Source organism: Zonotrichia albicollis, chromosome 2 (assembly GCF_047830755.1).
Source record: "Zonotrichia albicollis isolate bZonAlb1 chromosome 2, bZonAlb1.hap1, whole genome shotgun sequence".
Classification (NCBI taxonomy): Eukaryota; Metazoa; Chordata; class Aves; order Passeriformes; family Passerellidae; genus Zonotrichia; species Zonotrichia albicollis.
In genome coordinates, this window is record NC_133820.1 from 12,618,197 (window position 1) to 12,630,808 (window position 12,612).

Here is a 12,612-nt window from a genome sequence, read left to right on the forward strand (position 1 = left end):
GAACCTCTAATAAAACCTCATCACCATTTCAAGTCATTAATGAAGTTTACACTGAAGCTTTCACAAGCTATTTGAAACTCTCCCATGCACTGCAGCTCCAAAATTACAACACAGTCAAAATCTTAAATGCCTTCAGTTCATTCTGGTTTAACACAGAAGCACCAGGTTCTAGGGAATACCTGCAAACAATGCACAGTGCTAAGTTTAAAACCTGATTTCATCAATATTTATATACACAAAACTTCTCACATAAAGATTATTCTCCATTTTCAGGGGGTCTACTTGCTAAATCCCCATTTAAAGTCAAACCCTCTGCTGTTCTTAGGTTACCTCGGTGTAGAATTTACCACAGCATGAAAAGAATACTTAATACAAATTTTCAGAACCTTTTCTTGGAAGGCATCACTAGAAAATCCCAGGATCACTGAATTGGAAAAGCACTTCAGGACTATCAAATCTCATCACCCACCTTGTCCCCAGCCCTGAGTGCCACATCCAGAAATTCCTGCAGGGATGGAGACCCCAAACCCCCCTGGGCAGCCCCTGAGCTCCTTTTCTGGGCAGAATGGGATGAATTCCGTCAGTGAGGATGGGATGGGAGATCCCACACAGAAATCCAGGATTCGCAGAGCCCGGAAAACGACACTGAGCACGTCCCAAACCCTGTCCCTGGCCTGGAATCTCAGTCAGGTGCCCTGGGGATGTGGGAGGAGCAGAGGTCAGGATGCTCACCTGGAAGGAATGGCCGTGACTCACCTGGGCACAGCCGGGCTGCCCACGGGCCAGGGAACTGATCAGAAAGCAGAGCAGGTTGCTCCAGGCTGGCACAGCCTGCGCCCACAGCAGCACCTCTGGGGACATTCCTGTCCCTGAGCAGTAAAACAGCAAAAATCTCTCTGGTTCCATGCTCAAGGCCAGCTGGGCATTGCTGAGAGCCAGGGAAAATGACTGCAGAAACCACCCCAAAACCAGAACTCTGTCAGCTAATCCAGGACTAGAAACAAACCAAGTGGGGCTGAGAAATGCAACATCTCACAAAAGAATCTTTTCACAGTGTTCTCCAGATTTAAAAGAAAAATTGAAGTCCTACTGACACACACAATGTTTTTAATTTGGCTTTTTAAAGCCCCAAAGAATCACTTGTAGGATGCTGCACTTTGTCACTATCAAACATGATTTGGTGCACAACCACTTTTTGACGTGGTTGTGCACCAAATCATGGAATCACAAAAAGGACCTGAAATCCCACCCAGTGCCAGCCCTGCCATGGCAGGGACAGCTCCCACTGTCCCCAGTGTCCAGCCTGGCCTGGGCACTGCCAGGGATGCAGGGGCAGCCCCAGCTGCTCTGGGCACCCTGTGCCAGGGCCTGCCCACCCTGCCAGGGAACAATTCCTCATTGCCAAGATCCCACCCAGCCCTGCCCTCCTCCAGCTCAGGCCAGGTCTCTGTGTACTACATAAACCTCTTTGAATCATTAATACTAAACTCAAGCATTTTTCAACAGGAAAAGCCCCAATTCCCAGTGCCCCTGGTGCAGGAAGAGCTGTCTGGGGCAGTGGAGCCCTGAGGTGATGTGGAAACCACGAGGCCAAGTTCCAAAAGCCCCAGTGCCCAACCTGAGTGCTGCAATGTTCCCTCCTGGAAGGTTTGGTACCCACAGCAAACAACCCTGGCTGGGACAGGAACATTGCAACACCCCAGGAGTCCTGGATTGGATGTTCTGATATTATCAGAGGGCAGCTTCTCTGGAGGCAGAACAAGGGCAAAATCAGCAGCCCAGGGAGGAGCTGGAGCTGCTGCAGAGCCCAGAGGAGGCTCCAGGATGGGCAGAGGATGGAGCAGCTCTGCTGGCAGGAAAGGCTGGCACAGCTGGCATTGCTCACCTGCACAGGAGAAGCTTTGGGCTGAGCTCAGGGCGGCCTTGCAGGGCCTGGAGGAGCCCCAGGAAAGCTGGAGAGAGACAATTGCCAGGGGATGCAGGGACAGCACCCAGGGAATGGCTGCCAGTGCCAGAGGGCAGGGCTGGGTGGGATCTTGGCAATGAGGAATTGTTCCCTGGGATGGAAATGAGGGACTGGAATGGATCCCTGGCAGTGCCCAAGGCCAGGCTGGGCACTGGGACAGTGGGAGGTGTCCCTGGATGGCAGGGCTGGCACTGGGTGGTTTTGAGGTCCTTCCCACCCATTCCATTCCATGGCTCCCTGGTGCTGCTGCACTTTGGGAATGGAGGCAAAGGCTCAGAGCAGAGGGACAGGACAGCACCTCCTCAGCTTTCACATTTCCCCTGCAAGCTGCACATTCCAGGGCTCACATTCTGGAAACTGAGCTCTAGAATTGCACACAAGGTGCTCAATCAGAACCTCAAGTGCTCCCAAACACCAAGAGCACCTGAGAGATCCTCCAGCACTGCCCAAGGACAGAAATGTGACAGGGACCTTTCTTAGGGGCTGGAAGGACAATCAGAGAGTCCAATCAATGTATGAAATAGTGGGAACACAGAAGGACTGAATGCCATAATTCCCTCCCCAACTTCATCTCCACATGCAGTGGAACAGGCAAGGCGCAGAACTGAAGGAAGCGAGGCCACAGAAGCAGAAATCAGGCAAAAGTCACAAAAAGTGCCGATAACTCCAACAGCAAAGTGAAGGGAAATGAATGTGAACTTAAATATGCTGGGAATTCTCTAAGTAGATAAAATTACCCCCAAGAGCCACAAACCAGAACAACCCAGTCCATTCTCCCTCCTCCCTGCAGCTTTTCCAGCTGCCCTTGGAGGTGCTCTTTGTGTAATCCCTGCCCTCCCACTGCAGGCCTGCTGCTCTTTTCCTACCAACACCCAGCTTCTATTCCTGTTCCATGTTCATCATCTGCCTCAGCCCTTCCTCAGCACACGGATAAACATCTTCAAGTTATCTACAATGAAAATCACACTGCTTTCATTTTCCTGGCACAGCCTTACTCTCATTTTACTGGCTAAAAATGAATCCACATTCCCAACCACTCCCCTGCTCCCAACAAAAATAAAATTCCCTCAAAACAAAAATCATAAATTCCCAGACTGGTTTGGGTTGGGAGAGACCTTAAAATTCATCCAGTGCCACCCCTGCCATGGCAGGGACACCTCCCACTGTGCCAGTGTCCAGCCTGGAACTGAACATTCCAGGGATGCAGGGGCAGCCCCAGCTGCTCTGGGCACCCTGTGCCAGGCCCTCACTGCCCTCAGAGTAAAGAATTTCTTCCAAAAACTTCTGTAACATTAATAGTGAGTGATAATTCTGCCTGTGTTTGTGACCTGGGTGTGCTTGGCATTGGAAAAATTTCCAGGGCTAAGTCAGAGGCTTGAGTGGGTGTGGAGCTATGCCAGGCACGGCCTGTGCCAGGCTGCCAGGGCTCAGGCTGCTGCAGGAATCTGGGCAGAAAACCGTCCTAAAGCAGGACTGGCCTGTTTTACCTCATGAGAAATCCTGTCAGACCTGAAGCCAGAAATCCTGCCCAGGTTTCCTTTCAGACAGAGCAGCTGGGGCTGCCCCTGCATCCCTGGCAGTGCCCAGGCCGGGCTGCAGCAGCCTGGCACAGTGGAAGGTGTCCCTGCCATCTTTAAGGTCCCTTCCAACTGAAACCATTCTGTAATTCTGTCACAACTTCTGCTTCGTGGTTATAAAGAGCTGTGGTTTAAAGTTACATATCCCAGGTTGTATTTTCTGCATTCCTCAGGAAGATTAAGTGAAATAAATCCATTCCTCCAGCAGGGAAATCATCTGCACAAACCAATTTATTAACCAGCTCAGAAGTGTGAGGGATCTCAGGATGACCTGCACTGATTTACAGCAAAGGAGTCCGAGCACAGCAAGGCCACAAAGGGGTTTCCCAGTGCCAGGGTGCCCTGCTGGAGCCAGGGAATGCCCAGATCAGTGGGAAAGGGGCACAGCAGCTCCTGTGCCCAGCAAGCACCGATGTCGCAGACATTTTTTCATAGAAATCCTTTCTTTGGGACTTGTTCATTTTCTGGGAAGCTGAGGCCCCAGCAAGAGAATGTAAACAATGATTATCAGCTGCTGTGGAATGCAATAGGATGCACCTGGGACTGGTTCATGTTCCATGTGTACAAATCACAGGGCAAGCTCTCTGGAACACAGGGACAGAGAACTCTCTTGTTTTTAGATTCCTTCTATTCTATTCTCAGCATAGCAGTCTCTGCAAGCTCTCTCTTTACTCTTTTTAGTATAGATATAATGTATCATATATTATATATCAATAATCCAGCCTTCTGATCAAGAAACAAGATTCTGGTCCTTCTCTCACCCAGGGACCTGCTCAGGTCACTGTAACCCAGCAGGGCTGGGTGCTGCACAGCCCTGCAGCCCTCAGTGCCCAACGTTGGTACAGCCTGAGCAGCTGGGAGGAGCTGGATCCATGGAACGGGGCACAAGGGACTGCTGGGTTCATCCCTGAGCTCCACTGCAGCCTCAGCTGAGACAGCTGGAAAATGGCAAAGCCCAGGTACAGCCAGCAGCAGGCAAAGATTTCTCTGGTACAGAGAAAAAAAAAACTTTAAAAACTTTAAAAACTTATAAAAACTTTCCAACACATTGCTAAAGCTCACAGATAATTGTTCCAACCAATCACTAAAAGCACACATACACCTGCTGCACACAATGCCTGCTTGACTGCTTCTTATTAACACACAATACTCCAGAATTAAGTTTAAAACCTTCTACTGTCTTTTTAAGCATATTTTTCTGCAGTCTGAAGGTCTGTCTTAGCCAAGCCTAAAACTCAAGCTATTGCTTCATGTCCTTGCTTGCTGCACTGTTGCAACTTTTCTACTTTCAGACTTTGCAGCCAGCTCTGAGTTCTCTGCTCTTTGTGTTTCTGTCAGGATGTGAATTTCTGTCAGAATGTGAATTGCTTTCACAGCTCCCTCAAACTCTTCTTACCTTTGCTGTGTTCCCCAAACCTGCCTGGAAGGAGCCCCTGGTTCTAAAACTGCAGCACTGGGAAATTCTGAGATCTTTTCAGAATAAAGACTGTCAGAAATATCTATCAGAGCATTAATTCAGCACAGTTAGCACTGGCTAATGGTACCAGAGATATTTACTGCAAAGGATAAACTCAGCTGACAATAAAAAATTGAAAACCACATGTCTGGGGTGCAGTGGCACCTCTGGTTTAGGCTTCCAGCTATTCCAGGAAAATCTTCTCCTGTTCCAAACAGAAGGAGAGAAGGAGAGAAGTGAGTGTTCATTTTCTAAAATGGCAGGCAAACCCACAGGAAAGTCAGGGAAAAATTATGCGGATTCTGCACCTTAAGACACAAGACTCAAATACAAATTCAAGACTCAAATACAAACTCCAAACTCCAGACTCAAATACAAACTCCAAACTCAAATACAAACTCCAGACTCAAATACAAACTCCAAACTCAAACACTTCTCCAGACCTGAAGTTACAGAGGGATAAATGTCAGTGAGTTTGTAAAATAACTCTGCCTATTTCTACTGCCTTTATTTCTGTTTAAACTCATTAACTGCTTTACTCTCATTCCAAAATTATCTCCAGATAATGTATTTATAGTAGAAAAAGCACATTATGAAACACCTTTTGCACTAATTGGGTTGGGAGATTAGAAAAGGGAAGGAGAAAGTTCTTGCAAAGTCAATCCAAGAAACATTTCCTTCACCACAGAGAGAGAATTTGGGTCCAGATCATCACACCAGCCTTCAAGAAGATGCTTTTTAAAAATCTATGAAAATTCCTGAGGAGGACTGTCCAGCAATAATATAATTAATCCATGAGATGTTGGGGTGAGAGAAAAGAAACAGCCAAAGACAACAGAAAAGGCCAAAGATGACAAAGAAGTAATCAAGAACATTCCCATGGGCAGCTGCAGTTTCAGTGCTGATTTTTATTTCTAATTGTGGCAGAAAGGAGGTGACAGGACAAGAGTCCAGCATCCAGCTCACCATGGAACCCTGCTCAGGCCACCCCAGGAAAAGCAAACTCTGGCAAGGGAAGGGCAGGAAATCCTCCAACAACTCCTCTGCAGCTTGCTGAGGGTTCTCTAAATATAGCTGTCTATAGAAATCCTTGCTCAGAGTGGAGCTAAAAAAGGGGGAAGAGGTGGAAATTTTCCAAAGATCACCTCTGTTTGTCAGGAACTAGAAAAGGACAAGGACTTTGAAAACAAAATGGGTTAATAGGACATTTTTCATACTGGAGAAAAACTATTTCCAGCAGAATTGAAGGAAGTGATTTGTTAAAAATGCTCCTGCAGCCCCCAGGGACAAAAAGAGGTTTGTCCCAAGCATTGGGTAGCAATGAAATAAAGGAAGCACGAGAGACTCAGGAAAAATCAGCTCCACTCTGACCTTTTCAAGGTTATTTCTTTGAATTTATAGCTCAAAGGGGAAAAACCCATCTAGACAGTAATTAACAGCTCTGTGGAGCTGCAAGATGAAATAACTCAGAACAGAAAGAAGGGACATGTTCAAGCACATCACTCCTGAAGCAAAAAGGGGCTTTGGATCATTCTTGAGTGAGGGGGCACCTTCAGCACAAAGATCTGGCTGGTTTATGGAGAGGGAGCAGCTGTAAAGTTATTTATAAATGAGACTGAGCAGAGGGAGAGGTGCAGAGCAGGGCACGAGCTCGCAGTGGCATTCCTGCATTCCTGAAGTGTGTCCTGTGTGCCCAGGCAGGGAGCACAGCTGGAGCCCTGCACGGCCCCAGGGCCACCTTTGGGCACCGAGCAGGGACCCCATTGCAGAGCAATTTAACCCAGAGCTGCTGGAATGGTGACAGGGCCACAAGGAGAACAACCCTGAGCTGCCCAAACGCGGGGGGATGGGGAAAGGGAGCTCCCACACAAGCACAGCCAGGCTGTGACAGCTCCTGAGGGAGGAGGGGGGTGACAGGGACAGGAACAAAGCTCAGGGAATCCCAGAACCCCCAAATCCCCCATGCAGTGCCAGCTGTGCCCACCTTGTGCCCAGCCCAGAGCACTCAGTGCCACCTCCAGGGCACACCTGCAGGGATGGGCACTGCAAAGCTCCCTGGGCAGCCCCTGCCAAGGCCTGAGCTCCCTTTCCATGGGCAAATTGCTGCTGCTGTCCCAGCTGGGCCTGCCCTGGCCCAGCCTGAGGCCGCTCCCTCTGCTCCTGTCCCTGTTCCCTGGGAGCAGAGCCCGACCCCCCCGGCTGTGCCCTCCTGGCAGGGCCTTGTGCAGAGCCACGAGGGCCCCTGAGCCTCCTTTGCTCCAGCCCCAGCCCCTTCCAGCTCCTCAGGGATTCTGCAGCCCCTTCCCAGCTCCCTCAGGGATTCTGCAGCCCCTTCCAGCTCCCTCAGGGATTCTACAGCCCCTTCCCAGCTCCTCAGGGATTCTGCAGCCCCTTCCAGCTCCTCAGGGATTCTGCAGCCCCTTCCAGCTCCCTCAGGGATTCTCCAGCCCCTTCCCAGCTCCTCAGGGATTCTGCAGCCCCTTCCAGCTCCCTCAGGGATTCTACAGCCCCTTCCAGCTCCCTCAGGGATTCTGCAGCCCCTTCCAGCTCCCTCAGCCCCTCCTGGATCTCCAGCCCCTTCCCTGCTCTTCTCCCAAGCACAGAGTTCCAGCTGTGCCCCCACAAGGTCGCCCTAAAACACTTCTCTAATTCTCTTCTTCCCTGGGAAGAAGGGAAAGTTCCCCACAAAGGATCCAGCAGTGCCTCAATGCAGCCCCACAGCTGACAGGGCTTTGCTCAAACCCCATCCAATGAAAGCCAGGGCGCTCAGAGCTGCCCCAGACCCAGACGTTCCCACAGGAAGCACATCCCTCCCCAATTCCTGCCTTCCAGCAGCAGCACAGCATAACTGAGGTACAGAGCACTGACCCAAACACGGCTCATTGTTAACACAGCCCCGTGCCAGCCAGCTGACATCAGTTCTGCTCTCACGTGCAGGAGCGGTGATGAACACACAGCAGGAGAGCAGCTCTCAGAAGCTCAATTCTGGGCTGCTTGTGCACGGCTGGGATCCAGACTGAGATTCCAGAATCCAAAGGAGCCACAAGAACCACGGAGAGAGACAATTGCCAGGGGATGCAGGGACAGCACCCAGGGAATGGCTGCCAGTGCCAGAGGCCAGGGCTGGGTGGGATCTTGGCAATGAGGAATTGTTCCCTGGCAGGGAGGGCAGGCCCTGGCACAGGGTGCCCAGAGCAGCTGGGGCTGCCCCTGCATCCCTGGCAGTGCCCAAGGCCAGGCTGGAGCAGCCTGGGACAGTGGGAGCTGTCCCTGCCATGGCAGGGGTGGCACTGGAAGATCTTTATTAAGGTCCCTCCCAACCCAAATCCAGATTTTGTTAATCCTTTTCTCTGATTCCCTCTGCCTTCCCCCTGTGATTTGAGTTCCATGCCCTCAGGACTCACTCCCTGTGTCCAGGTTCCTTCCAGAACCTTCCCTGGCAGGGGATCCCTTTGCAAACCCAGCTGGGAATGGTCCCAGTGCCAGAGGGCAGGGCTGGGTGGGATCCTGGCAATGAGGAATTGTTCCCTGGCAGGGTGGGCAGGGCTGGCATGGAATTCTATCCCTGGATCCCTGGCAGTGCCCAAGGCCAGGCTGGACACTGGGACAGTGGGAGGTGTCCCTGCCATGGCAGGGGTGGCACTGGCTGGGCTCTGAAGCCCAACTCAAACCATCCCATAATTCCATTCCATGGGAATGCCTGGTGGCATTCACATTCTCTGAACAGACAGACACACAATTCTCTCTCCCAGGATTTTTCTGGGGAAGGCAGTGAGAACCTCAGAGAAAAGGAGAAAAATTCTTATTTCTGTTCACTGCTCCTGTTGTTTTGCACACATGGAATGTGTTACAGAAATTTCTTACCTGAAGTAATTTTTTAATTAGACACAGGTGAAAGTTGTTTTGATTGATTAGCCAATCACTCAAAGCTGTGTCTGATTGTCTGGAGACAGTCACAAGTTTTTCTTTAGTATAACACAGAATCTTTTTAGTATCTTTTTATTGTAATATTCATGTAATATAGTATACTTTTAATGAAGTGATTGTTCAGCATTCTGAATCATGGAGTTAGAGCACATTATTCACTGCATGGAGAATGCCCTGATATGAAAAGTCTTCACAATATTTATTTGTGGAAGAGGTTTTACAGGAACTGCTGCAAGCCACAGAGAATTCTGATCAGAGGATCCATGTTCACCCCTGAAAGAATTTCCTACCAAGGTCATTGACACAGAAACCAAGAGAGAAAGAAGGAGAAATAAGAGAAACCTGCAACTGCCTGTTCCAATGAGTATTGGTTTGTCTTTCCTGACCAATGAGTAAAGAGTAAATTTATGAGTTTTGTGAGAAGGTATAAAAACCATTCCTGCTAGAATAAAACCAGGTTTGAAGCCTTCTGAAAATGGAGTGTTGCTTTCTATTGTCTCCATCACAACTACAACATACATCCACTTCATAATCTATATATCCACTTTCTCAGGAGAGAAAGAAGGGACATGTTCAAACACATCACGCCTGAAGCAAAAAGGGGCTTTGGATCATTATTTCTTGAGTGAAACCTTCATAATGTTACAGTAAGAGCCTGATGTCAGCATCCCAGTCTTTTAAATATTCAAGGAAAAACAAAGATTTCTTTGGCCTGCTGGCTTGCTGACACACACACTGATCACCACAGCAGCACCAAAGGCAGGTGGAAATTGAAGTTCAGTATGATTCCATCTCACTGAAACTTTTCTGAGAAGACCAAAGAAGTCAAGATATTTTTACCTCACCTGTACATTCCAGATAATGAAGGAGGTAAAGATAAAAGGTCAGAATAGAGGGAAAAAAAAAAGCAAAAGGAAGGAATCTGTGTCAGCCTGTCTGTATTCCCTACTCAACATCTCAATCTAGAGTCAATCAGTGCCTATTAAAGGCTCAGGTAAAGCAATTAAAGAAGCACAATTACTTTTTCTTTGAGCAACCAAGGCTTTGCTTCCAAATCTGTTCTGAAAGTCAAAGGGGTTGGAGCTGGGAAGGGCAGGGAACGGAGCTGGGAAGGGGCTGGAGAATCCCTGAGGGAGCTGGAAGGGGCTGGAGAATCCCTGAGGAGCTGGAAGGGGCTGGGGCTGGAGCAAAGGAGGCTCAGGGGCCCTCGTGGCTCTGCACAAGGCCCTGCCAGGAGGGCACAGCCGGGGGGGTCGGGCTCTGCTCCCAGGGAACAGGGACAGGAGCAGAGGGAGCGGCCTCAGGCTGGGCCAGGGCAGGCTCAGCTGGGACAGCAGCAGCAATTTACCCATGGAAAGGGAGCTGAGGCCTTGGCAGGGGCTGCCCAGGGAGCTTTGCAGTGCCCATCCCTGCAGGTGTGCCCTGGAGGTGGCACTGAGTGCTCTGGGCTGGGCACAAGGTGGGCACAGCTGGCACTGCATGGGCTGGCAGGGCTGTGCCAGCCCTGGGGATTTGGGGATTTCCTGAGCTTTGTTCCTGTCCCTTTCACCCCCATCCTCCCTCAGCTGTGCTCCAGGAACAGGGACAGGGACAGGGGAGGGATCAGCCTCAAGCTGGCCCACAGAGTTTTCCCTTCTGAGTCTCACCTGCACTTTCCTATCAGAAGGACCTCAGATTCTGCAGGCTGGAGTTTCTCCAGCAGAGCTGCCCACTCCTCAAGGTTCATGGAAATAAAAGAGGCAGCACTGCCCTGAACCCTGCATTTACTCCCCCCAGAAGAGCCAAACGCCCCCTTTATCCAGGCGTGTCTTGGTGCCCCCTGCTCTGAGGCGGCTCCTCAGATGTTGCAGATGTTTTTGGGGAATTTGGTGTGGCCTTGGAGCCAGGATAACCCCAGGTGTGATTCCATGGGCTGGGCTGCAGCTGCTGCAAGCCCCCCAGAGCTGTCACTGCTCCTGGTGCCATGTGCTGAAGGAACAGTCTGGTCACTGAGCACAAACAAAGCTGAGGGGAATGGTTTGAACAGGCAGATTTCCCTCAGGGCATCCCCAAAACCCGTGAGACAATTTTGTTTATCATTTAATCCCAAACTGATTTGGGTCAGGAGGGACCCCAAATCCCACCCAGTGCCAGCCCTGCCATGGCAGGGACACCTCCCACTGTCCCCAGTGTCCAGCCTGGCCCTGGGCACTGCCAGGGATGCAGGGGCAGCCCCAGCTGCTCTGGGCACCCTCCCCACCCTGCCAGGGAAGGATTTTTTCCTAATTCCAATCTAAACTTTCCCTCCATCAGTTTGAAGCCATCAGGTCTTGTCCTGTCACCACAAACTGTTGTAAAAACCTCTTGGAAGTTCCAATCTTATTTCTTCCTCCTTCATTTCAAATTCTCACCTTTTCCAGGTGAGAATTCCTGGTTTAATCCAGAACTCTATTCCAGGGCTGTGAATTGCCAACTCAGGCCTGCTCCCATTTCACCTCCTGATTTTCTGCATCTCAATTCAACAGCTGCTCCTGGGAGAGAAGAGAATCTTCCAGAAGGCTCCCTGCATCTATTGCTGTCATTTCAAAAGGAGAATTCTGGAATATCCTGAGTGGAAGGAACCCCCAGGATCAGTGATGCAGCTCCTGGCACAGCCTGGGCATCCCTGGCAGCGCTGGCCAAGGGTTCCTGGAGCTGTGGCAGCCTCAGGGCCGTGCCCATTGCCTGGGCACAATGAATTCCTGTGCGATGCCAGGCCATGCCAGGGCTGTCTGTATTCCAGCACAAGCTGCAGCGCTCAGGGAGCCCATGGAAACAGGGCTGGGCAGCACAGGGAGCTCCTGGGAAGCCAATCCTCAATTCCCACCCCACAATGACTCCACTGCAGGATTAAATAAAGATTCCAATAAACTCCTGATGGGTTTTTAATGCAAATTCCAAGTGCAGGGCCGAGAAGGAGCTGTTTTTCCTGAAGACTTACAGGATCCATTTGAATAGCTCATGCTTCAGATGTATGAGCTGGTGGCATTTTTGCATTAGGAGATCTGAATGTATTCAAATCAAATCTCCAGGGTTGTGCTCTGTCACACAAGGGCCATTTACAGATTCCATGGGCTGCAGTTTTCCAGCCACCCAACTGAGAAATAAATACCTGCAGTGTGCTTCTTCCATGCTTGGAAAAATCCATCATTTACACTTCCATTTCCAAGCATGAAACACTGAATTCCTGTTCACTGAGTGGGCACTTGGAAATTCCACTACAGAGGAGCTGAGTAACCACCAGCCTCATTTAGAAAGCTTCTGAATGTGGGAAATACATTCCAAAATGTAAAGGATTTTTCCAACGTGTTTCCACTGCTGCTGGGAATACACTCAAATGATCCAGAGTGAATTAATGATGATTTTGCCCGCATTTTGGGTACTCAAAAGGAATAAACATTTTCAGACAGTATTTCATGGCAATTATTTTTCTATTCATCTAAAAATAAAATCATTCCATTTGGAAAAACATTCCAACACCTGTGCCATCCATGATTTCCAACCAAACCAGCCGAGAGAAGAATAAAACCCTCTAAGGAAAATCCAGAAATCTCTCTGCTTTGTTCAAAAATTGATATTTTGGAAGAAAGGAATGTGAGCTGAGGAATGATGATGCTCATTTATCCCTAATCCACTGAAAGGGAAGGAAAATGTCCCTTCAAGGGCTT

The 12,612-nt window shown here is 49.7% G+C and overlaps 1 protein-coding gene across 3 annotated transcripts in view; it reads right to left on the reverse strand.

Moving 5' to 3' along the window:
* The window catches only part of RCAN1 (regulator of calcineurin 1), a 42,572-nt gene that overhangs the window by 12,979 nt on the left and 16,981 nt on the right, over positions 1-12,612 (reverse strand). The window lies entirely within an intron of this gene.